Source organism: Podarcis cretensis, assembly GCF_951804945.1.
Source record: "Podarcis cretensis genome assembly, chromosome: 5".
Lineage (NCBI taxonomy): Eukaryota > Metazoa > Chordata > Lepidosauria > Squamata > Lacertidae > Podarcis > Podarcis cretensis.
The window spans coordinates 26450897-26474749 of NC_137174.1; the positions used below are offsets into that span (position 1 = coordinate 26450897).

Here is a 23853-nt window from a genome sequence, read left to right on the forward strand (position 1 = left end):
GTTTTCACATGGTTTCGTTCTGAGTTTTCTGCATCCCGGAGAAACCCTTCCCACAGATGACTCACCCATAGCGAGATATAAGCTTCAATAATTGGTTTAACCCCTTATACATACAGGCTCACAAGTCTATCTGCTCGCAACAATACACAGAGACCTCTAATCCAGAAATAAGAGGTAGAAGGCAACTTTGCTGGATTCAGTACCCATCCCTTAAGAGCTGATAATCACTAGGTCTGCAGCTGAAAACATAAGACTCTCTGTTGGTGTCCTTGCTTGGTCCCTGGTGCAGCAGCAGACGTCTCTGTGGGACTTTGCTACATCGTGGTGCTGGTTTTTTTGTGGGGTGTGGGGGAGGTCACCAATTTGTCTATCTGGCTTTCTAAGTTTATGGATTTTTTTTAAAAAAAAACCACACACACAACCTCTAATTGGCACTAGAACTCCCAAGTTGGTATTGCTGGATATGTGTTTGAGGGGGGTAACAATAACATGAGAGCCAGTGTGGTGTAGTGGTTAAGAGCGGTAGTCTCGTAATCTGGTGAACCAGGTTCGCTTCCCCTCTCCTCCACATGCAGCTGCTGGGTGACCTTGGGCTAGTCACACTTCTCTGAAGTCTCTCAGCCTCACTCACCTCACAGAGTGTTTGTTGTGGGGCAGGGAAGGGAAAGGAGAGTGTTAGCTGCTTTGAGACTCTTTCGGGTAGTGATAAAGTGGGATATCAAATCCAAACTCTTCTTCTCTCTTCTTCTTTAGAAATAATTAGTCATATTTATGAGTGTTATGGCCCAACATACAGTGGGAAAGTTCTGGGAAACTACTATGAATAAGGTGGTTTTTTTTAGTGGACAAGCCACATCAGGCAGATTTTTCAAGGAATGGAATGTTTCCTTCTACCAGCATATTTTGCCCTTTTACAGAATGACATAAATGTGAAGCAAATATTCTGGATGCATCTGGGCTGGCAGAGACCACCTTACCCAAAGAATGAGATGCAGCTGGCATTTCAAACTGTAAAAGCCTCACAACACGTCCGTGCTGTGTCAACACATGTCCTCAACACTTTTCTTCCCTGTGAAAGTTGCTTCTGTTTTTCTGCCTTGTTTGCAGGGCGCTTTAGAATTTCTTTAGAATATCTTCATAATGTTGGTGAACTGTCTAGGAAAAAATGTTGCCACCACATGACTTATTGCTTTGTTAGGAACCAAACACACTCAATTCCTTGGAACAAATGAGAGGCGATCTATTATTCACTATTTAATGTTGCTAGTCAATTGGGTTTAGATTAGAAGCAGGGAGGTGCTCTATTGCAGCTGTCCACACATTTGAAACTGGAAATTTCACTTTAACAAGGTCATATAATGAGACACAGTAAGCAACTAAAAGAACTGATAGCCATTTGTGTGATATTTTTCCTGCAGTTTCTCCCTTGGTTTCCCACCATAGTTTTCAGTGCACTAATGGTATTGGTTCATCCTAATAATGTTGGTTCTTGTCCAAGCAGTGCTTCTATTCTGTATGTTGAGTGTGTGCTGTTGGATTAAGTGCAATTATAAAAGAATGCACACAATGAAGTTGAAACTTAATTCCTCTGTACTTCTCCCTCCTCTCCCCCCAAACTCCAAATGTTGGTCATTCTTACTAGAAAAGAGCTTCCTATTCTCAGCTATCAGATCTCTTTGTCCTGCTGAAATCAATGTCTGACTATTGTACTTTCTACACCTTTAATTACTGTACTTTCAATATCGTGGATGAGTCCAGAGCAATAGGTTGCTTTGAAGAATGTGAGCAGAAAGCTTAATCGATGTCACAGGAAAAAGCATGCTTGAATGCTCACTAGTTTTCCCTAGAAAGTTAAAAGGCAAATGCATGTTTTCTGACTGAAGCCTATTCATGTACACCATCAGCCTGTTTTTTATATGTAATCCATGATATCTTATATATATATTTTCTTATGAGGCTTGCCTTGAATAATTGTATTTTCATATGCATGCTATTTTTTTTAATAAAAAAACAACAACAATGCAAATTGCATCTGATGCTCTGCTTTAAAGCTTTTCTTGTAGGCAGCCTTATAAATGTTGCATAAGCTGTCAATATCTTTCTTATTGGTGTTTTTTAATGAGTTCAGCAAGGCATGCCGTCACATAGCAAGTCAATTTATTTTATCATGCCAAATTTTCTGCCTCAGGAAATTCATTGCTGTTTTCACTAAAGTGTTTTTACATATCTGACCTATTGCCAGGGGGTTGGGCCTTAAGATCTGAGATTCTTTACCTCTGAAATTCCATAATCTTCCTGCCACCCAGTGCAGGGTTCTAGGATCAGATGTCCAGAGCCCTACTCAGCAAAATGAACAAGAGAGTCCTAAAATGCAGCATGTGGATGAAGTATGTGGATGGCAGGGACTGGTTGGACACAGAGGGATGGTGGGAAGAACTAGCTGGGGAACCCCCAAGGGAAGAAGGCTCAGAGGCTGGGGAGTGGTAGTGGGACAACAATGAGTGGTCAGAGGGAGAGGAGGGAGAAGACTAGGAAGAGGAGGTCGGAAGCTGAAGAAGCAATAGGGCTTAGTGAGCTGGGAGAGTCTGCGGCAGAGAGAAGTCTGGGATCAAATGCAGGAGCTGAAATAGGAGAGTGGGATGAGGGAGGCCAAGAGGCAGACACAAGTCAGGCTGGTGAAGAGTCACCAGTGTCTCCTCCGGCTGCTGCAGCAAGCTCCCCTCCCCTCTTGTCTCCCATAACCAGAAGAGGCATGAAAAGGGCAGAGGAAAGGTTGGCTTCATGCAGGTGCAGTCTCTGATTGCTTGAGGAAAACCCTGGAGAGGAGGCAGGGACTTTCAGTCTCAACAACTGATTCATGGGGCAAGACCTACAGAAGTTGAGCTGCTGTTCTTACCAGGCCTGAGACTCCACCAAGACTGTGCAGATGATGTTTTTGCTAATAAAGAGATGAGCCCAACTTGCATGGTACAACTTACTGCCAGCTTACTCCTGACAGAGAAGATGTGACTATTGCCTTTTAAAGAAGGGAGAATCTCTAACTGCACCACTGCTCTTGGGCCTCAAAGACTCTTCCATTAGGTTCTCATAAAGCAGGGGTAGGGAACCCTTTCCAGCCTACCTGGCTGTTGCACCAGTGGACAGGTGAGCATTAATATTTCTCAGCAGAGGAATTCACTGCAGCTGTTGTGCTAGCAGAAACTTGTTGCAGAACAGATTGTCCAATCTATTGCACACCAAAGTTACAACCCACCTACTTATGCATTCTCTTGCACAACAATGTTCAGCTGGCAGAAAACATTTTGCTAGCAGAACAAACGTACCAATAAGTGACTTTGGCTTAGCACTGATGCAACCCTTTATTTTTCCTTGTACAACCTGTATTTTCAGGAACATTTGTCAGACCATTCTGGGAGATAGTCCAAGGCACACACTTTGCTCACACAAGACGCAAGCATGAGCTGAGAGTGTGCCATGAAACACACTCAACCCTCACTCTTACTTACGGTTGGACATTGCAGGGGAAGATCAGGAGTGGGAGGCTAAGCTGCCTTTCAGAGAAGTTCTCACGCCTTTGCAAACTTTCTCATAGAGGAACTTCTAGTAAGCTTTCAAGGAATCAGGGCCGTATTTTGCCACAGATAGCAAAATGTCTTGGGGGACAGTCATGCAAGTCATACAGAGGTTTGTAAAACACACCTGTCTCTTACAGTCACTATATTCCTGAGAGCCATCCTGTCAAGCCTTTTCAATATCAGCAAGACCTGCTATGGGCACCTGACGGGATATTTCCCCTGTGGTGTTGTTTCTCCAGATATAAAAACCCTCTCCTGAACATGTAGTGTGTGTTTAATTCCCATGGAGCCACGCCTGAGAACACAAAATGCATTTTCTCTTGCTGAGAGGCTGGAACAGAAATGCTTTTAGGGAATGACTGATGCACAAAGCCAAGTCCAGTGTGTTATATAATTTCCCATTGATCTGCAATCAATGCTGCATGATTATGTGTGGATGAAAGGGCCCCTCCTTTGCACTGAAAGTGCCTGTAATCAACAAGATACCAGAGTATGGGAAATAATCTATGCTTTATTGATCCCAAGCAATGGCAGCTCCCTCATATTCCCATCCACATCTGAGTGCATATAAAAAAAGAGAGAAACTATATTCTTTCCTGCTCACCTCCCCCCCACCCTGCTTTTTATTTTTAAGGATAGTGGTGTTTTAAAAAAATTTCACAGTGAGGGATTGTTTACAAGAGAAATCATAGGGATTTTGAATGGTGCGTGATCCAGTGCTCATATCATCAATCATGAAGCCAGTTAGTGACACCCAGACATCACTCAGCTCAGACATCACCCAGCTCACTAGTTTTGGATCATTGTATGTTTGCAGTGAATGCCTGTGTAGCCAGTATAAAGGCAATGGTTTGCACTGGAATTTCTCCCCTGGCAAAAAGGACCCCCTGGTTATCCAGGGTCTCATATCCCCCCCCCTTGAGTTTTGTATGCATTGCCAGAGTTGGCTCCCGAAGTGTTTAACACAAGGTAGATTGGAAAGTCAGAACAACATGTTTTCCCCCTCCTACATACAAAAGATAGATCAAATGTGCTCAACACATTAAGGGGCTGATATCTACAAACGACCAACTATATTATACAAATCCTCACACAGACAGACACACAGAGACACACACACAGCTATTTCCCATGGAAACAGAAATACAGCTGGCCCGCCACTAACATGAGGGTTTGGTTCCGGGAGTCTGAGCCCAAAGGCAAAATCACACAAAGTCAGGAACCCCCAGAATTGACCCTTACTGCTTATCAGGCTCTAGGAAGGTTGCAAGAAGGCCCAGGGATACTCCCAGAACCCCTGTGCCTCCCTGTGCTCCACCAGGGCCCTCTTGTGACTTCCTCAGAGCCCCTTATGGAAGGGAAATCCACTGCGTGTGTAGGCGCAGGGAAAATAAACAAGGAGAGTAGGGATGGGCAAGTTTACCTTGCTCTCCATTTATCCCCTCCTCCCCATTTATAGTTGCAATTGCGCATGTAAAGTGAGTGTAAGTTGCAGGCCCACTGTATATAAATCTTGTTAGCAACTCCACTCAAGTTTCACCTTCTATATTCTTCATAGACGTTTTCAGTGCAAATTTCTTTTAAGGCTCTCCAGCACTTTTTACACTGTTCCTACTGAGCTCACTAGGGACACAGGTGGCGCTTTGGGTTAAACCACTGAGCCTAGGACTTGCCGATCAGAAGGTCAGCGGTTCGAATCCCTGCGACAGGGTGAGCTCCCGTTGCTCGGTCCCTGCTCCTGCCATCCTAGCAGTTTGGAAGCATGTCAAAAGTGCAAGTAGATAAATAGGTACCGCTCCGGCGGGAAGGTAAATGCCGTTTCCATGCACTGCTCTGGTTCGCCAGAAGTGGCTTAGTCATGCTGGCCATATGACCCGGAAGCTGTATGCCGGCTCCCTCGGCCAATAAAGCGAGATGAGCGCCACAACCCCAGAGTTGGCCACAACTGGACCTAATGGTCAGGGGTCCCTTTACCTTTACCTTACTGAGCTCACTAGAGCCCTTAATGCAAAACGCTTCCCCTCGTAAGGTCACCAAGGGTAAAGAGCAAGTTCTAACATTGTGATGTAAAGCCCCATATTTAAGCAGCTGGATTCCAGTATCTGATTTCAAGGAAGCCATCGAAACAAGCAGCAGATGGTTATGATTTCCAGTAGATCCAACATTGGTTGGTGGATCTACAACATAACAGTCCACAAACTTGTTGTTATCCACTCTCCACCACTTGCATCTGTCTGGCGCACTCACTTGCTCTGCAAAACTATAGTTTGGTCTTGGATAGCCTCAGCAGTCTCCTTGCGTGGCTTTCCACACAAAGAGGTTTACTTTATTGCAGGCTGGGTGGAGGAGAATATGAGCTCCTTTTCATACAAAGACAGATTGGGACTGATTTGCCAACCATTCATCCAAGTCTGAAACCAGGAGCCAAATTCTGCCATCAAACACTCAGTCCTTTTGAAATCAGAGTTCCCGGGGAAGAGGGATTGACTGTTAGGCCACTCTGAGAATTGTACTTCTGTGTGGGGAAATCGGGGTCTCCTAACATCTCTCAGCATCCTTAACCAGCTACATCTCCCATAATTCTTTGGAGGAAGCCATGTCTGTCTAAATGTAAAATATACTCCTTTAAATGCATAGGGCAGATGGGACAACAGTTGTGGAAAGCAAAACTTGAGAAACAACCATACATTTCTGTCTGCAGTGGATATTTTGGGCATGCTTCAACCTTGCCTATTAAGCTCCTCTTTTCAGCCATAAGGGCTTGAAAGAACCATATGCTACTCTTACTAATGAAAGCAGGGATTAATAGGATTTTAAGATGCTTTTTTTAAAAAAAAAAGAGGGGGAAGCATAGGAAGCCTTCATCCTTGAATTATATAGCTTTCCCCCTTTTTAGGTGCATTTGCCATAAAAATTAGTAAAAAGGATTATTACTTCCTGGGGGCTACCACACATTCCTTCTCAAAGAGCTAATAGAGGATACAGTAATAGAAGATATAGATCATCATTAGTGCATTGAGGTGTATGTTAGAGGTAATTATATAACTGTAAAGTAAATAAATGCAAAGCTTGGGGGAATAGACTAACAAATAAAATGAATTAATAATAATAATAAATAATTCTCTTCAATACAGCACTGTAACAACATAAGAGAGAGAGAGAGAGAGAATTCATTTTTATATAGAAACTGCAGGCTGGTTTATGAAAGGCAAGCAAACACCATGCATGTGATTCCAGCTAAATTTCCAACAATTTGTAATAAGAGCAAATATTTATAGGGGCTTTAAGACAAATGTTTTACAGTATTGAAGTAAGAAGAACCCAAATCTCAAGCACAATGATACTGGGCAGCCTGGTTCTATAATTTTCCTGTGGCAGTTGTGGCAGATAAAGGGAGAGCCAATCCACATTTCACTTTTAAAAATAAGGTAACATGAGAGGTAGAATAAATAAATATTATTCAGTTTTGCTTTTATTCAAGCAAAAGTTCAGGGCATGAAAAGGTTTTGTGCCCATGTGAAAGGCCAGAAGTGAAATCACATACATGTTTATTCAGAAACAGTGGAGCTTATTCCCATGCCATAGTTCACAGGATTGCAGCCTGATTCATTTAAACTGGGCCAGCAAAGGAGACATCCCTGCTTCAGTGGTGATATTGCTCATTCTTTTGATCTGGAGTCCTTCATAAAAGCTTGGATAATTTAATAGGAAAGCAATTGAATTCATTTGGGAGTGCTGTGATAAAATCAGTGCAAAGCTATCCACAAACCAAGATTATTGTAACAGAATTGGCTTATGTTAAATGGGCCTGTCCCTATTATTTTGCTTAACCTGGTACCTGAGGCCACACTATGAGAACTTAATGGCTAGAAAACTCTGGGCTTTGGAATTATTGTGCCCATCAGAAGATGAGGGCAAAGGACAGGGAAACAGACTGTAGCACAGGGGTCAGCAAACTTTTTCAGCAGGGGGCCAGTCCATTGTCCCTCAGACCTTGTGGGGGGCCAGACTATATTTTTTGGGGGGGGGGATGAATGAATTCCTATGCCCCACAAATAACCCGGAGATGCATTTTAAATAAAAGCACACATTCTACTCATGCAAAAACACGCTGATTCCTGGACCAACTGCAGGCTGGATTTAGATTTTAGTTTGCCTACCCATGCTGTAGCAGTTTGAATTAGGGCAGAGAGAGATTTCGTCCAGGAGCTGGAGATTCAGCTGGAGTCAGCTGCTATTGAGATGTGCCTTCAGGTGGCTCACCTGACCTTTTTAAGACTCTGAGAGGTACACTGACTGAATGGTAATTTGAACTCCCTTTCCTTCTTTTTCCAAGTTGGAGTGTACTGCTCTGCTAAGTGTTGATGTGCTCTCCTCCATCTGTGAGGCCCGAAGTAATTGCCCTCATGCCCCCCCAAAAAAAAAATTGCCCAGGGGACTGCAACTGTTGTTTTGCTGGAATCTGACGCAGGATTAGCAGCTGTTGCTGCCTGCTTTAGGAGTCTGTTTGCTCTCCAAATGCACTGTTGGATCTTTGTAAATAAACATCACATATCCCATGCTACAAGGTTGTTCAGGGAAGTAGGGTGAGCTCTCCCATTTGCTCGTGTGTGTGTGCGTGTTTCACAAATGCTGAGTGTTTGGAGGGAAAATGCATAGAGGAATTGCCTGTTTTCTTCTTGCCCTCTTGTAATTGCAAAGGAACGAGGCATCGTTCAGTGTCCTGATGAAATGAGCAGCGATCATTGAAGTTCTCTGCCAGCAAAAAGCTTGGGTTATAAAACATTCTCACCCCTGGCTTCATGTTGACAATGACTCAAGACCAGCCTTATTAGGAACGTTTCTGGCATTCACACAACTTCTCCTATTGAGTTGCTCCTTTTCCTTCCTCCTCCCCTTAGAAATGAAGAGAACTGCAAGAGTCGTTTGATTAGAGCGGAAGCAATTAATGGCAAAGTCTCTGTCGAATGTTTCTCTTTTTTTCATTCAATTGTCCTCTAATCCCCAAGGCATTTCCCACATATTCCAGTGGCTTTTCAGCCTGAAATTCACCTGATAAAAAATTCTCAGATGGCAGCTTAGCCAGAGAGGTAAAATTCCATTAATGACTTTTCAGAAACTGTATGGTGTGCAAAACCAGTCGCTAAGAAATGGCTAGGGCAATGTGTGTGTTCTACAATGCTATGCAGAAAATAAAAAGGCATAAATTTGTATTAGGTATGTGTAATGTACTACAAGGATTTGGGATAGCTGGACTGTTTGTTTGCTTGTTGCCCTGATTCTGTAGTTCCCAAACACAAGTCATAACTGAGAGCCACTTGGACTCCAAATCAGAGAGGGACCCAGCACAGGGAAGGTATGGCAGCAGTTGTTACACTCAACAGCAGGATACAGCAAGAACTGCTGCCCAGGGGCTGTAACAGCTGCCACCACCAGTGGCAGAGGAAGAGGAGTGGGGGGGGGGACACAGCACCCCCAGCAGCGCGATCCCAGTGGGGTGCCATCACGGCTTCCCCCCACCCGTGCTGAGCACCACGCCACTGCAGGCAGTGTGCCATGTCCCTGCGAGAGGCGTGCCATGCCCCCAGGACGCATGCCATGCCTCTGGGATGCACACCAGCCCTGCCCCCACCTGCTCTCCGCCCCCCGGTGCCAGAGCATTAAGCTCCACTACTGGCCTCCACACAAGGGTGGGGGGCCACCTGCCCAAATCAAGTACTTTCCAGCCAACACAGAGCTGGTTGTGATGAACCATCATGGTGGAAATGCATCCAATGGGGACTGGGGTCGTCAGGTGGTGGTCCCCTCCCCACAGCCCCCCTCCACATGAGGGGTTGTGGGGAGGGAGGGGAATCTGCTGTCCCAGGCTGACCAAGCATGCTGGCCAGTCGAATCCTCCAAGCGGACTGCACAGACCCTCCCTGTTCACCTCTTAATGGTTTTGCAACCTCTTCAGCTCTCTCTTTAAAGTTCTTTCCTTTGTGGTACTTGTTGGTAATCGGTCTTGTGCCAATATTGAGCCTTAGATGGAATTTACCACCGGCTTGGGGGCTTAGGAACTAGTTGATCACTGACATCCAACAGTCTAATAATGACACCTCTCAGGTAACTATGAACTTTGGCAAACACCTCTTCATCAGAGCTGTTCCTCAGCCTAGCAGGACACTCCTTATTTGCTTCTAAAATTTACTATAGGTGGGATTCAGTGGCAACTCTGATTGAGAAGGTATTGTGCCTGGTGTCCTTTTGTTCTTTTACTCCTCCTTGTTTTCTGCTTTTTGCAAGGGATAGCTAAACTCCTGATTGCTGCAATAGGAACTAAAATTGAAGGAATGAAGATACTGGTTGAGTAGACAGTGAGGCAACTATCTATCCCCCACCCCCATAAAAAAACTATATTTATGAGAGGACTGGCTTTTGAAGAAAACCCTGACATGCTGGATTTACATGACAAACATTTTAGCACCCTCTTTTGGACCGCTTTCATTGCAATTTTTTCTCAATCTTCTCAGCTATAAGGGCAGGCAACACTGAGGGAAGAGACTCTTTCTGTAAACTTTGTTAATGTCCTTGAACTGCCCAGGAACTTATGTAGAAGTTCAGAGTTTTGTTCAGGTTTTTTAAAACAAAACAAAACAAAACAAACCCCCCCCCCCCACATACACAATCTGGAAATGGAGCAGAAAATTTAGATCCTGGGATTTGGGATACACTAAATGGATAAAAGAAATTAATAAACCAGTATGACTCTCCCTAGGGACGCAGGTGGAGCTGAGGGTTAAACCACAGAGCCTAGGATTTGCCGATCAGAAGGTCGGCAGTTCGAATCCCCGTTGCTCGGTCCCAGCTCCTGCCAACCTAGCAGTTCGAAAGCACGTCAAAGTGCAAGTAGATAAATAGGTACCGCTCCGGCGGAAGTGAACGGCATTTCCGTGCGCTGCTCTGGTTTGCCAGAAGCGGCTTAGTCATGGGGGGCCACATGACACGGAAGCTGTACGCCGGCTCCCTCGGCCAATAAAGCGAGATGAGCGCCGCAACCCCAGAGTCAGCCACGACTGGACCTAATGGTCAGGGGTCCCTTTACCTTTATGACTCTCCCTACAATACTATTTAAAAAACAACGAAGAGTCTTGCAGCACCTTTAAAGAATAACAAAACTTATAATGGCATGAACTTTTGTGGTTGTAAGTCTACTTCCTCAGATGCATGAAACCGATTCAGGTCTATGAAAGCTCATGACTGGGATGGGAAACCTGAGGCCCGCCAAATATTTTTGCTGAACATCAACTCCCATCATTCCTTACTCTTGCCCATGCTGCCAAGGGCTGATGGGAGTTGGAGTCTAGCAATGTCTGGTTCCCCAGCCTGGTCTATGCCTCTTCTTCCCTTTTTTATAAAAAGTCTCAGTTGAACTCAAATATTTTCTAATGAACTATAATCAAATGTGGACTTAGATTGAATCATGACTTGTTTTGAGCAGAAGTTCTTCATGAAGGACAGAACCTGCACAGTCCTTGTTGAGCTGCAGAGTTTCCGAAAAGATATTTTAGTGAAATCAGAACTAGAGAGATGATAGGCACAATCCATCCAAGATTAAGCGTATTTTGCTCCTATCCATTTCCTGCAAGTGAGTTAGGTGCACACTAGAAATCTTCTAACATTATCAAAAGGTCTTAATGGGGCTTAACTGGATTTTATGCTCTGCATAGGTTCTGAGCTTATCGTCAAAATTAAGAAACTATTATTGCTAAATGAGTGATGCAATATTCAGATAAATTACAGCGGGTGCAGGAGGCAGAATCATAATGTTATTGTAAAATTCATCTTTTCTCTACCTGAGAAAATGTGTTGTTAGCCGGCACGTCATATGGGTCATGCATTTGATTGCTTTATAGTGATACCGGGGTTGCATTTATCTTTTTGTCCTATTGTGAAGCTGATTTTCTGCACCACTGACTGCTTGGTGAGGTGACATTTCCTTTATCCAATAATAAATGGTACGTAGCCACTTGGAACCCCTCCTAAAGACCAGGAAACTTAAATATTATCGTTAAAATTTTTTAAAAAGAAACCCTTTGGAATTTCTTTCTGCTGAGGTACAAAGATGAGAACTGAAAGTCAAATGTTCTCCATGGTTACTGATCGACATAAAGGGCCGTGTCTAAAATGGAGAGTCATTTGGGATTAATGAGGGAGAACAAAGAAGAGCTGTGAAAGGTGCAAACGGGCTAGCCAAGCTCAGGGGCAGCATCCTTGGTCATTATACATTCCTTCTTAGCTGCTCGAAGTTTCAGCAATCTTAATGTAACAAATTATATACTCCTCCTTTTTGTTCTCAGCACAACTCTTTTGCAATGAAGCAGTCCCACGAAAATGTAACTCCTATAGTTGTGCAACTAAACCCCATTAGATTTGTACATTGGAACATTCCATCCATTGTCGAGAGACAATGGAATGTACCTTCAGGGGTGAAGTCAAACCGCTGAATCAATAGGAGTGAAGTGACCTTCCCTGGGCAGTGTGTTTGGAGCTAGATGACAAGACTCACCCCCCCCCCCTCTAAGCCTCGCTGGTGTGGTCCAAAGGAAAGCAGAGCAATACATTGGGCACAAGCTTAGTTGCAAGAGTTGCTGGAAGAAAGTGCCATCCAACCGTCTGACTGACGCCACTCTGGATTTGTGTAGGGCTTACTCCCTAGCCTTTTCTTCTCCTGAAGATCCTTTATTCTTATTCTTATTCTTATTATTTGTATACAGTGGTACCTCAGGTTAATAACTTAATTCGTTCCGGAGGTCCGTTCTTAACCTGAAACTGTTCTTAACCTGAGGTACCACTTTAGCTAATGGGGCCTCCTGCTGCCGCCGTGCCACCGGAGCACGATTTCTGTTCACATCCTGAAGCAAAGTTCTTAACCCGAGGTACTATTTCTGGGATAGCGGAGTCTGTAACCTGAAGTGTCCGTAACCTGAAGTGTCTGTAACCTGAAGCATATGTAACCTGAGGTACGACTGTACTGCCCTCTATCTGCAGGTCTCAGGGTGGTTCACAGAATAAAATCAGAATATAAAACCACAAAATACATAATCAAAACGAAAACCCAATAGCTCCCCCAACGCACTTTAAAAGGACATAGGATGTATAATGAAGGCACCAGGTGAACCTCCCTGGGGAGAGCATTCTCTTGCAAAGCAGAGGAAGTTTAGGACCAGAGTTTTCCTTCTCCTAGACGGGTTGATGAGCCCTGTCTTCCCTTCAGTTCCCTTCCCAGGTTGATGAGCCCTGTCTTCCCTTCAGTTCCCTTTACAATGTGCAAAAACCACCTCCTTGACCATTGGGTCTCACTATTGTTCTTGTCTGCTCAATTCACCGGAGCCTGTCTTTGTATGCAGGGGAAGTACATTGGAGCATAGGAATCTGCCTTATACTGTACTGAGTCAGGCCAGTTGCAGTCTATCCAGCTCAGTATCACCTACGGTACACTGATTAACAGCAGCTCTCTAGGGATCCAGACCAGGAACATTCTCAGCCCTACCATGAGATGATGAAGATTGAACATGGGACCCTCTGCTGGGAAGCTGAAACTCTAACACTGAACTATGGCCCTTCCTCCAACAGGGCATGGGGCTGTAATTCAGTGGTAGAATACATGCTTTGCATGTAAAAAAAAGCCAGGTTCAAAACTTGACATCTCAAGCAGCAAAATGGAATCTTCTGCCCCTGTAATGAAGTTTTTCTTCTGCTGCTATGAATATTACCTTCCTTATAATTTCATGGGGGTGCTTGGTGTTTGTATTTTGTCCTGGTTTTTTGTTGTTGTTGTTTGGAGGTTTTAATCTTTGTTGTAAGCTGCCTTGAGCTGGGCAGAGGCGGGATATCAGTGCCTGAAATAAATGAAGTCTGGTGCCTAGAAGACTTCAGTGCAAGTCCATCCTCCTGTGTGGGTCGAGTCAGCAACGTTTAGCATCTAATTGCTGTTCAGTGGCTCATGTAGAATGAATTGGATACGCCAGGTCTCAGTGCTTTCTGTAATCTTGTGTAGTCATGGGAACTGAAGAAACCCCTCTAGGCAGCTAGATTTCAGACCACTTTTAGCTCACTGTGTCTTACTCTGGAAAATCTATTGAGACATTAGTGACCAGTCCCTTTAGGTTATCCATGACATAATGTTATCCTTGGGATAGGGTGGGTTTAGTTATTACTGAATTATTACGGTTAGCTTCCACGAGACATTGTGAACGTTTCAAAGCAAATCCGTGCGGTCTAATCCAAGCACAGCATGTCTGATGGGGCCACTGAAAATTGTTTTCCTTACATTTGATTTCCATGTTCAACCACAGCCACATCCTGGAAGCATTGTTACGTCAGGGGGAAATGCAGAATGTGACACACAGGTGACAATGCAGTAGCTGTGCCACGCACACTGTGGCATTCTAGGTAGACCTTTTATTGATGCTGTCACTCTCTGCCACATCAAATGAGGTAGGTTGACGGCATTTCTGCCAACCTAGGGAGATGGCTTGGGGCCACGGAACAGGAGCAGCTTTCCATGTAGAACTTGCACACGCACACATGCGTGCATGAAACTTAAGTGTGTCCTTAATTCATACCCACACTGATTTAAAAATCCCTTTGCTGATTAAAAATGCTTCCCTGTGTGAGGCAACCCAGGGTGTTTATGTGTCAGGGGCAGAAAATAAAAATGGTGCCTGTCAGGATGCTGTCAGTGGCTCCCAGCTGATTCCCTAGGAAAGTATAAAGACAAGGAAAAGTTTCCTACCGTCCTTTATTATTTCAGTCTTTACAGAGAGAGGGTATAGAACCCAGCCTCTTGGATAATGGCATTGTCCCAAGTGAATCTCCACCCCCCCCCATCTCTCCCACTTCCTCATTCGTCATTTTCATCACCTCCTCTGTGAGTGCTGCTAGGTGCCCTCTGTCTTTGAACTCTTTGCTCTCCAACTTTTAAGGCTCGTCAGGTTTGGGAGATGGGGGATCTGGAATGCTTTCTAATGTCAACGTGTCAGCCGGGATTGTTCTGGCTCTCCCATTATTTTCCCCTCATCTGCCTCTGAGCTGCAACCTCCCTCAAACCCCTGTTGTAAATCTGTACTGCCTTCCTCTTCCTCCTCCCTGGAATGGTCAGGATGGGGAGGTGGTCTCCACCGTTCCTCCTCTGCCCAGTCCCCGACATTGCCGCAGTTGAAATAAAAATCTAATAATATTGTAAATAATTGACAGCTTACTTCTCTCTCTAATGGTAGTCCAAAATCAGCTGTCTGATGTGGGTCACCGTCCCATGTCTAATTGTAGGGCACATTCCTTCACTTTAGATGAACTAGTTGTTTGTGTGTACCGCCCTACTCGGCATATAATATCTTGTGGTACAAAAGTAATAAAGTGGGGGTGGTAGGAAGATTCAACTCCTCCTAAATTGCAGCCTGAGTTTGATTCCCTTTAAGGTCAGTGGAAAGGCTGACACTGATGTCTATTTTACCTATGAAGTAGATCCATGTAACCTTTTTCAAAAATATTGCCATGACCTTTCTTTAGTGCAAAGGATCATTTTATTTTATCTAAAATAAGCTTTCCTTGACATTTACGCATTGAAACTGCAGTGAGTTGATAATATTCCTTCAGGGAGGCTTGTCTTTCCTAAATTTGATAGCAAAATGTTGTGGTTGGTTGGGCGTGATTCCTTTTGGATTCACCTTCCATGACTTTCCTTGAGTAGTTGGGATTCTTCTAAAATATTTCAGGTTTCCCCATTATTTTAGCTTTGCTTTTATGTGGCTTCCTTTGCATTCTCTTGCAACAACATTGAGTCATGGTTGTAATTATTTTTCACAGCTAAAGGATGACTTTCTGAATTGTCCACAGCAAATGCCTCCCTCCCTTGCTGCTTGTGGTCTTTAAAAAAAAAAAGATGCAGAGGGAGATTATCTGTCATTAGGGATGTGGAAGAAATTCTACTCAGTTTGCATTGAAAGCCAAATCCATCAGTTGCGCTTTCTGAAACTATTCAAACTGAAACACAGCCAAAATCACACTTAACTGAATTTTGTGATTCAATTCTCCAACCAAACAGTGTTTACAAAAATGGATATATAGGGGGGAAATATGCATAGAAGTCAATATATTAGTGAAAATGACATGCAACAATACATAATTTTGTGGGAAATTGTTTGTAAAAAGGTGTACATTAGTCAGAAAATGTGTTTTAACAAGTGAAATTTGCACAAAAATGCTGATGAATTTTCATGAAGATTTTTTTTTAAAAAAAAAGTTCACAAATTGCTGCGGAAATGCAGAGAACTGAATTTATGGTTTTGAAATTGAGAGAACCAAAACTGACACATCCTTCTGCACCTACCTATCACAATGTTGCCATTATGACAATGAAGGGGTGGCCCTGTAGTCCAGTGGTAGAATACAGGCTTTGAAGGCAGAATATCCCAGGATCTTTCTCCAGTTGAAGGGCCTCAGGTTTCCTGGGCCAGCCCACACATGAGGCAAGGTGAGGCGACCACCTCAGGTGGCAGGTTCCACAGAGGCAGCAGATCCTGGTGTGACTCTTTCTTTTCTCCCTTGTTCCTCATGTAGGTCGTCCCTCACCCCTTCCCTGACAGCAGGGATGCCAGCTTGAATAAAATATTGGGGGAGGAGAGGGTAGGTAAGCCCCGCCCCACATAACTGATAACATGATGGGGCTCACCTACACCATTTGAATGGCAATACCTATCAACTTTGGGAGTGGCAGCGCCTTCAAATATTTTATTGGGGGGTGGCCAAAGGAACCTTGGCCCATAGGAGTTGGCTCCTATGCCTGGCAGGGAGGGGTGCCATTTTGGAGTCTGCCTCAGGTGCCAAAATGTCTTGGGCCAGCACCGCAAGTATGAATCAGGGCTTGCAAAATCCTCTGCTGTGAGCAGCGTCTATCTGAGTACACAATGACAGACTACATTGACTTGCTCCATATCTGACATCTCCATATATTCATTTGCTGGTTGCCCACTGTAATAACAGGATGATGGACTAGATTGCCCATTGGCCTCAATCTGCAGGCTCTTCTTGTGCTCTTATTACTGTTCCTACCTGCGAGGTAGTTTCAGAAAGTAATGAGGAGGTAGGGTTTTGTTTGACCTCACAGCACATGTGATCCAGCAAAGTTCGGGTTTAATCCCAATGCACTTCAGTTAGAAGGCATGTGTGAGAATCCTTTAAAGGCTGAGGCAGCCATGGTAGGAATTGGTGAGCTAATGTATGTGAAACACTCTGAATACTCCTGGAATGAACCACTATGTAAATGCTTAGTGTTATTCTTTGTCCTTCCCTTTGGTTTTCTAAAAACAAAACCCTGCATTTTCCATGTTTGCGGATTGTGAATGTACTGTTTCCCATTCTGAGTGTCTGATTCACTCAGTTGCTCCTTCTTCTTTTGCCTGCTGACACTCTTTTAATTGTTGAACTTTTGAACTCCCGTCACAAATTGAAGCCTGGGAGTTTTGCAGAAACAAAATCTGCATTTGTGCCACCGAAAAGGAGCAGCGCAAGTTCACTGCGGTTGGCTAGGGAAGCAAAACCAACACAGCAACATTGCCTTTGTGGATTAAGGAGACAACAGCAAATAAAGGAGACTTTGGCTACAGCTTCTGGGCCCCTCTTGTGTCCCACTGTGAGTATAGTGGGAGTCTGTCCAAGTTTGTTCATTAGGACAGTTCTCCTCCTGAGTCTGGGGACAGCAAGCCATAGAAATAACTTACTCCAACTTGGTTCCATTGGAGCCAATGGAACTTCTTTTTATGGGTGCATAGCTGTCAACTTTTCCCTTTTCTTGTGAGGAATCCTATTCGGAATAAGGGAATTTCCCTTTAAAAAAAGGAAACGTTGACAGCTATGTATGGGTGTAAAGGTAAAGGTAAAGGGACCCCTGACCATTAGGTCCAGTCGTGGCCAACTCTGGGGTTACGGTGCTCATCTCGCTTTATTGGCCGAGGGAGCCGGCGTACAGCTTCCAGGTCTTGTGGCCAGCATGACTAAGCCGCTTCTGGAGAATCAGAGCAGTGTACAGAAATGCCATTTACCTTCCCGCCACAGCGGTACCTATTTATCTACTTGCACTTTGACGTGCTTTCGAACTGCTAGGTTGGCAGGAGCAGGGACTGAGCAACAGAAGCTCACCCAATCGCGGGGATTCGAACCGCTGACTTTCTGATCGGCAAGTCCTAGGCTCTGTGGTATAACCCACAGCGCCACCCGTGTCCCCACATGTATGGGTGTAACAATGACTAAATGTTTGGCGATGCCATAGGTTTTGAGAAGGGGAGAGTAAACCCAAGTCTCTGGAGCACAAATCACAAACTAATGTGGCTCAGGAAGAACAGAGCAAGTCTGAGATAGGTTGGAATCTTTGTTTAATGGGTTAAATTGTCCAAAGTGCTTGAGCTTTGGGTCTGGGGAGTAGGAGGGAAGGCAGTGTAATAGAGAAAGGTGTAGAGATTGGGAATGTGTGGCACTCTCAGTGTTGCTAGACCACAAATCACATCATCCCTGGCTTAATTTGTTATTGTTTTTATTATATATTTTGTGTTTTTATGCTGTGGTATGTAAATTGTGAACTGTGGTATGCAAATTTTAAAAATGAATGAAATGGAGTAAAATATACAGCTATATTTTTAACCTCTCTGGTTTATTTGGCAACTAATATTATATAAGGGGTATAACTAGCAACGAGAACACAATAACTATAGCTTTGGAAATGTAATACGTCTAGGATTCAGATCAATCAAATACCTCCATGTCTGCCATAATCTTTTAATCCTTATCCTCTTTTCTTTTTTTGTATTATTAACTCCTACTTTCTCTTTTTTCCCTCTTGCCATATGTGTATAATGTTTGCAATTTTTTTCTTTTTTCTTTTTTTTTTAAATTTTGTTAATAGAATAAAGAAAGAAAAAAGAAAAGACAGAATAAACAAAAAAGAAACAAAGAATAAAATGTTTGCAATTTTTTTCAAGTTGGTTGTTGTTGTCTGGCACCAGGCAATGCTAGAACGGTGAACCTCCAGCTCATGAGCTTAATTAGGCCTAATTAGGTGCAATATGGGTCCCAACTTGGCCTTGAAGTGTGCTTCTGGTTGTTCACTGGCAATGGGAGGTCTGCTGCCACCACCAACTGGTGGTGAGAGCATCCTCCCTGAGATTGGCTATGCTATGAAGCCCAGCTGACCTCTGTGGAAAGTAGAACTTGAAGTCAGTACCTTATGGCAATGACATCAATCTTCCAGATTTGGCTACACTACCAGTTTCCCAGGGCAAATCCTGCCCACCTGTCAGAGTGAGCCATCGGGGGTGGGGGCATCCAGGATCTGGCTGTCAGCCAAATCCAGTTCCTCATCCCAATGTAAAATGTCAAAGCTTTGTTCTAACGAAAATATTAGAAATCCACTGTGCAGAATTTTCTCCAAATATTTCTCACCATTTTTAATTTTTCTTAAAATGTGTCGGCTTCCATTTGCTGTCTACACCCACACAGTGCCCTGGCAGCACTGTGGGAGGCAAGGAGCTGTGCTACTGTCACTTTCAATAATGAGACCCATGTCCAAGAATCTGTTGAAAAATTGCTCAGCTCCCCTGGAGAAATTTGGTGAAATGCCCCCCCTCAATTTCTCTGCCCTCAAATAGGTGGGGGGATTTTGAGATGTCATTTTGAGAGGCTGTATTGCCAAGTGGTGTGTCTGTGTTTTTTTGCTGACCTGCAGGCTAGAGAATGATCTGAAGTCACACATTCTGCCATTTCCCCTACTTTCTGGAAACCATATGAAAGCCATTTTGAAGGAAGGGCAGTACAGTGGTACCTCGGGTTAAGTACTTAATTCCTTCCGGAGGTCCGTTCTTAACCTGAACCTGTTCTTAACCTGAAGCACCACTTTAGCTAATGGGGCCTCCCACTGCCACCGCGCTGCCGGAGCCCGATTTCTGTTCTTATCCTGAAGCAAAGTTCTTAACCTGAAGCACTATTCTGGGTTTGTGGAGTCTGTAACCTGAATCATATGTAACCTGAAGCATATGTAACCTGAGGTACCACTGTATTGAAAGATGTGCCAGTGTGGCATGGGCGCCAGAACAAGCACTATTTCTGGGTTAGCGGAGTGTGTAACCTGAAGCATATGTAACCTGAAGCGTACGTAACCTGAGGTACCACTGTATAATGAATAATAAAAGAAGAGTGTGCCACATTCCTTTTTAACCTATGAGTGTGTGGTTTTTGGGGGGAGGGTAATAGATACTGAGAGTGGCTTTAGATCATTTGCCCTTTCTACCTTTCACATTTATTTGTAATGTCTGAACCTTAATCAGCAAGTCTGTGCCACCCATGGGACACGGGAGGCGCTGTGGGTAAAACCTCAGCACCTAGAGCATGCCAATTGCATGGTCGGCGGTTCGAATCCCCACGGCGGGGTGAGTTCCCATCTTTCGGTCCCAGCTCCTGCCCACCTAGCAGTTCGAAAGCACTCCTAAGTGCAAGTAGATAAATAGGTACCATCCTTTCCATATGTACTCAATATTTTACTTTCCATATTTACATAAGTTCAGTGGAATTTACTACTTGCTAAGTAGGTCCCACCCAAATATCCCCCCTCTGAAGCTGCTATTTGCATTTGAAGAAAAGTTATTGTTGACTCCAGTGGAGAGAAAGAGTTATACTCTACCCCCACTTTCCTAAGGCTGGACCTGAGAAGGCAGAAATGATGGAACGCTGTTGAGTTCCATATGGGATATATACTATCTATCTATCATCTATCATCTATCATGTCTTGAGTTGCATTCATAATGTAGGTCTGTCTTGCTAACTTTCATGTTGCTGGAACTGCAAAAAGTTTGTGTGGATTTGGGGTTTTCGATTGGAACATTAGCTTTCCTTCCTACTTAATGTTTTTAAATAGAGATTTTTCACACTAAATTTCAAAGAAACACCTGAGAGGATGTCCTCTAGGTGTCATTTTCAATGCTGCTTGATTTATTTCCTCTTATTGCTCAGGTCTTTCCACTTTCTAAGCACTCGATTCAGTGACTCATGGCTTATACCCCCGGAGACTGCGGGCAAATCTGCCCAAATTCAACATCCAAAGCCTTGGAAATGTGCTGTTCAAATGTAAGGAAGTGACAGATGCACTGAGCTCAGACTGACAGGTTGTTAGAGAGCAATAAGGTAGGCCTGTGTGTGACTGCATGTTTTTTTTAAGTCCAGCAAAAGAGCTCTTGCTGAGGCAGCTGCGTCTCGTAGTTCTTGTAGGTGTAGTTCACACACACACACAAAAAGATGTATGTAAGAAGATTAATGAGAGCACCGCCACCTCATGTGGGGGAGACAGCAGAATTTCATCAGGTTTGGCTGGGTGCCATAGAATCCTATTGGTGCAAAGCTGCCACATTTTCATCATTTTCAAGGGTTGTTACACAGCACAAAACCAAGAAGCTTGGCTTCAGTTCACCTCTCAAGAATCATACTGGGTTTGGAGTCTGGACAGGCGAGAAGAAACCCTTCTTTGCACAGTGCATATGAAACCAGTGAAATTTGCACCAACAGGAAGTAGCGATGGTCCCCAATTTGAACAGCTTTGGAAGGGGATTTCATAAAGTAAGAACACAGAAGAGCCCGGCTGGGTCAGACCAAAGGTCTCTCTAGTCTAGCATCCCATTCTCACTGTGGCAAACTACAAGCTATGGGAGGACATGACGGCAACATAATTTTCCCCTGTTTTTCCCAGCAACTGGTATTTTGAGGTCTACAACATCTGACATAGCCATTGTTGAGTCCTGACAAGACAGAAGTACTGTTTGGGGGGGACAGGAGGCGGGTGGGTGTGGAGGACTCCCTGGTCCTGAATGGGGTAACTGTACCCCTGAAGGACCAGGTGAGTAGCCTGGGAGTCATTCTGGACTCGCAGCTGTCCATGGAGGCGCAGGTCAATTCTGCATCTGGTTCACAGGCTGAGACCCTACCTGCCCGCAGACTGTCTTGCCGGAGTGGTGCATGCTCTAGTTATCTCCTGCTTGGACTAGTACAATGCGCTCTACGTGGGGCTACCTTTTAAGGTGACCGGGAAACTACAACTAATCCAGAATATGGCAGCTAGACTGGTGACTGGGAGCGGCTGCCAAGACCACATAACACTGGTCTTGAAAAACCTACATTGGCTCCCAGTACGTTTCCGAGCACAATTCAAAGTGTTGGTGCTGACCTTTAAAGCCCTAAACGGCCTTGGTCCAGTATACCTGAAGGTGCGTCTCCACCCCCATCGTGCTACCCAGACACTGAGGTCCAGTGCTGAGGGCCTTCTGGTGGTTCCCTCACCGCAAGAAGTGAAGTTACAGGGAACCAGGCAGAGGGCCTTCTTGGTAGTGGCACCCTCCCACCAGATGTCAAAGAGAAAAACAACTACCAGACTTTTAGAAGACATCTGAAGGCAGCCCTGTTTACTGAAGCTTTTAATGTTTAACAGACTAATGTATTTTAATATTCTGTTGGAAGCTGCCCAGGGAGGCTGGGGAAACTCAGCCACTTGGGCGGGGTATAAACAAATTACTATTATTATTATTATTATTTGTGGCTAATAGCCATTGATCATACTATCTGCCACGAAATTCATGCAGCTGTATAACCAAGCTGAGGTACTAAATTTGTTTCTATTCACCGCACTCACATTCTCTGTAATCTCCATGAAGGTAGAGACTTCGCTTAGAAAGCTCTCATAAGAGGCATGTAGACCAATGGTGTCATAAAAAGGAGGAAATGTTCATTTATGGGATGTTGAGTACAAGTAACAGAGCTGATACAAAAAAAAATTGGGCACATCCAATTGTTATAACATGTCAGGAACAAAATAAAATAAAATAAGGAGTTTGAACAGGGAACAATCTTACTCTTTCCCAGTCACCCCTTCCCTAGACCACTTGGTTAACATAGTTTGTGCAAGAAGAGCTTGTATATCATGCGTAGGGCTACACAGAAGAAAGGTAAATATGTTTATGATTGACTTTTGTTGAAGACAAGGTTGCATCCCTGGGTTGGAGAAAAACTCGCCTATTTGTTGATATGCTTTGACGTTATCCATGAATGGATGCCAGATTGCAAAAAGTCCATTGATTAATTTTTACCATTGGGAAGCTTTATGCTGAATGTATATTTTCCCACCGTAGCTATATTTGAGAACCCTTTATGCTAATAAACTGCAACTATACAAAGGGTTTCTAGGTCTCTCATTTGTGGTATGTTTCTAGGGTGACTCTGGATGCTAAACAAACTATTATATATAAACTATTATATCTAGAAATGGGCTTTTCAGTAGAAAGCATTATCCACTCTAATACCAAAGCTGGCCATCTTTCTGTGGTCTTCACAACACTTGGGATTCTGTGATGCTCTATTTATTTAAAATTGTATTTTAATTTTTTGTCTTTTTATGGATCTCAAAATTACTAATAGCAAGGTAGACTAGATGAGAATTTATTGACTATTTCTAATATCCCCCACCATCAATGGCACGTTTGTTGAACCAGATATTGAAAATGGCTGACTTTGGAATATAAACAATCAGTGTGACTTATATCAACAATGGTGATGGAAAAGAATTTAATTCTACACCCTTCAAACACACACTTTTGAGGGAAGATCTCTACTTGTTTATTTTAAAGTGGGTTTTGTAAGATGATGGCCTGAGAAATGATTTTTAAATTATGGCTGTGAAACAGACAGAGGGCTTCTGTCGATCTGAGAATATCTAGTTTGCCAGCTGCAGTCAAAAGCTCTCTTGAGCTGGTGATTAGACAGCTGTGGCTGCAGTGGAATTCGACATCAGCTGAAGCTTAACAACAACATTAAAAAAAACAACCAACCAAACCCTGAGGTTGTTTGTATTTTTCTCCCCAGAAGGATCTCAAAATGTCCTCCTGGATTTCCAGGAGAAAATGGCTTCCTGGTATTTAACACACACTTTATGTAGTGCTTAGGGGAGAAAATTAATACCAAATGGGGGAGAAAAGAGAGTTGTGAGATGTAATTAATTCACAAAAGCGTTTCTCCTCTTTCCTGCATTTAAATAGGAAACACCATGTGGTGGGACTCTCTTGTATTTAATCCAGGCCAGCATAAGTTACGAGTGGCCTACGCAGCCAAAAGCCATACTCACCAGGCTAGTGCTTAGCATCCCATCCACCCCTTATAGGAAACAAAAAAGTGAGATCACATCTGCACCATACATTTTAAAGCATTCTTATGC

At 43.8% G+C, this 23853-nt stretch overlaps 1 long non-coding RNA gene across 1 annotated transcript in view; it reads left to right on the plus strand.

The window, feature by feature from the left end:
- The window catches only part of LOC307216006, a 51284-nt gene extending 47630 nt beyond the window's left edge, over window positions 1-3654 (plus strand). Inside the window, exon 4 of the long non-coding RNA XR_013838873.1 lies at window positions 3522-3654. This is a non-coding gene — a long non-coding RNA (uncharacterized lncRNA). The remainder of the gene's footprint in view (window positions 1-3521) is intronic.
- Window positions 3655-23853: the final 20199 nt, after the last annotated feature.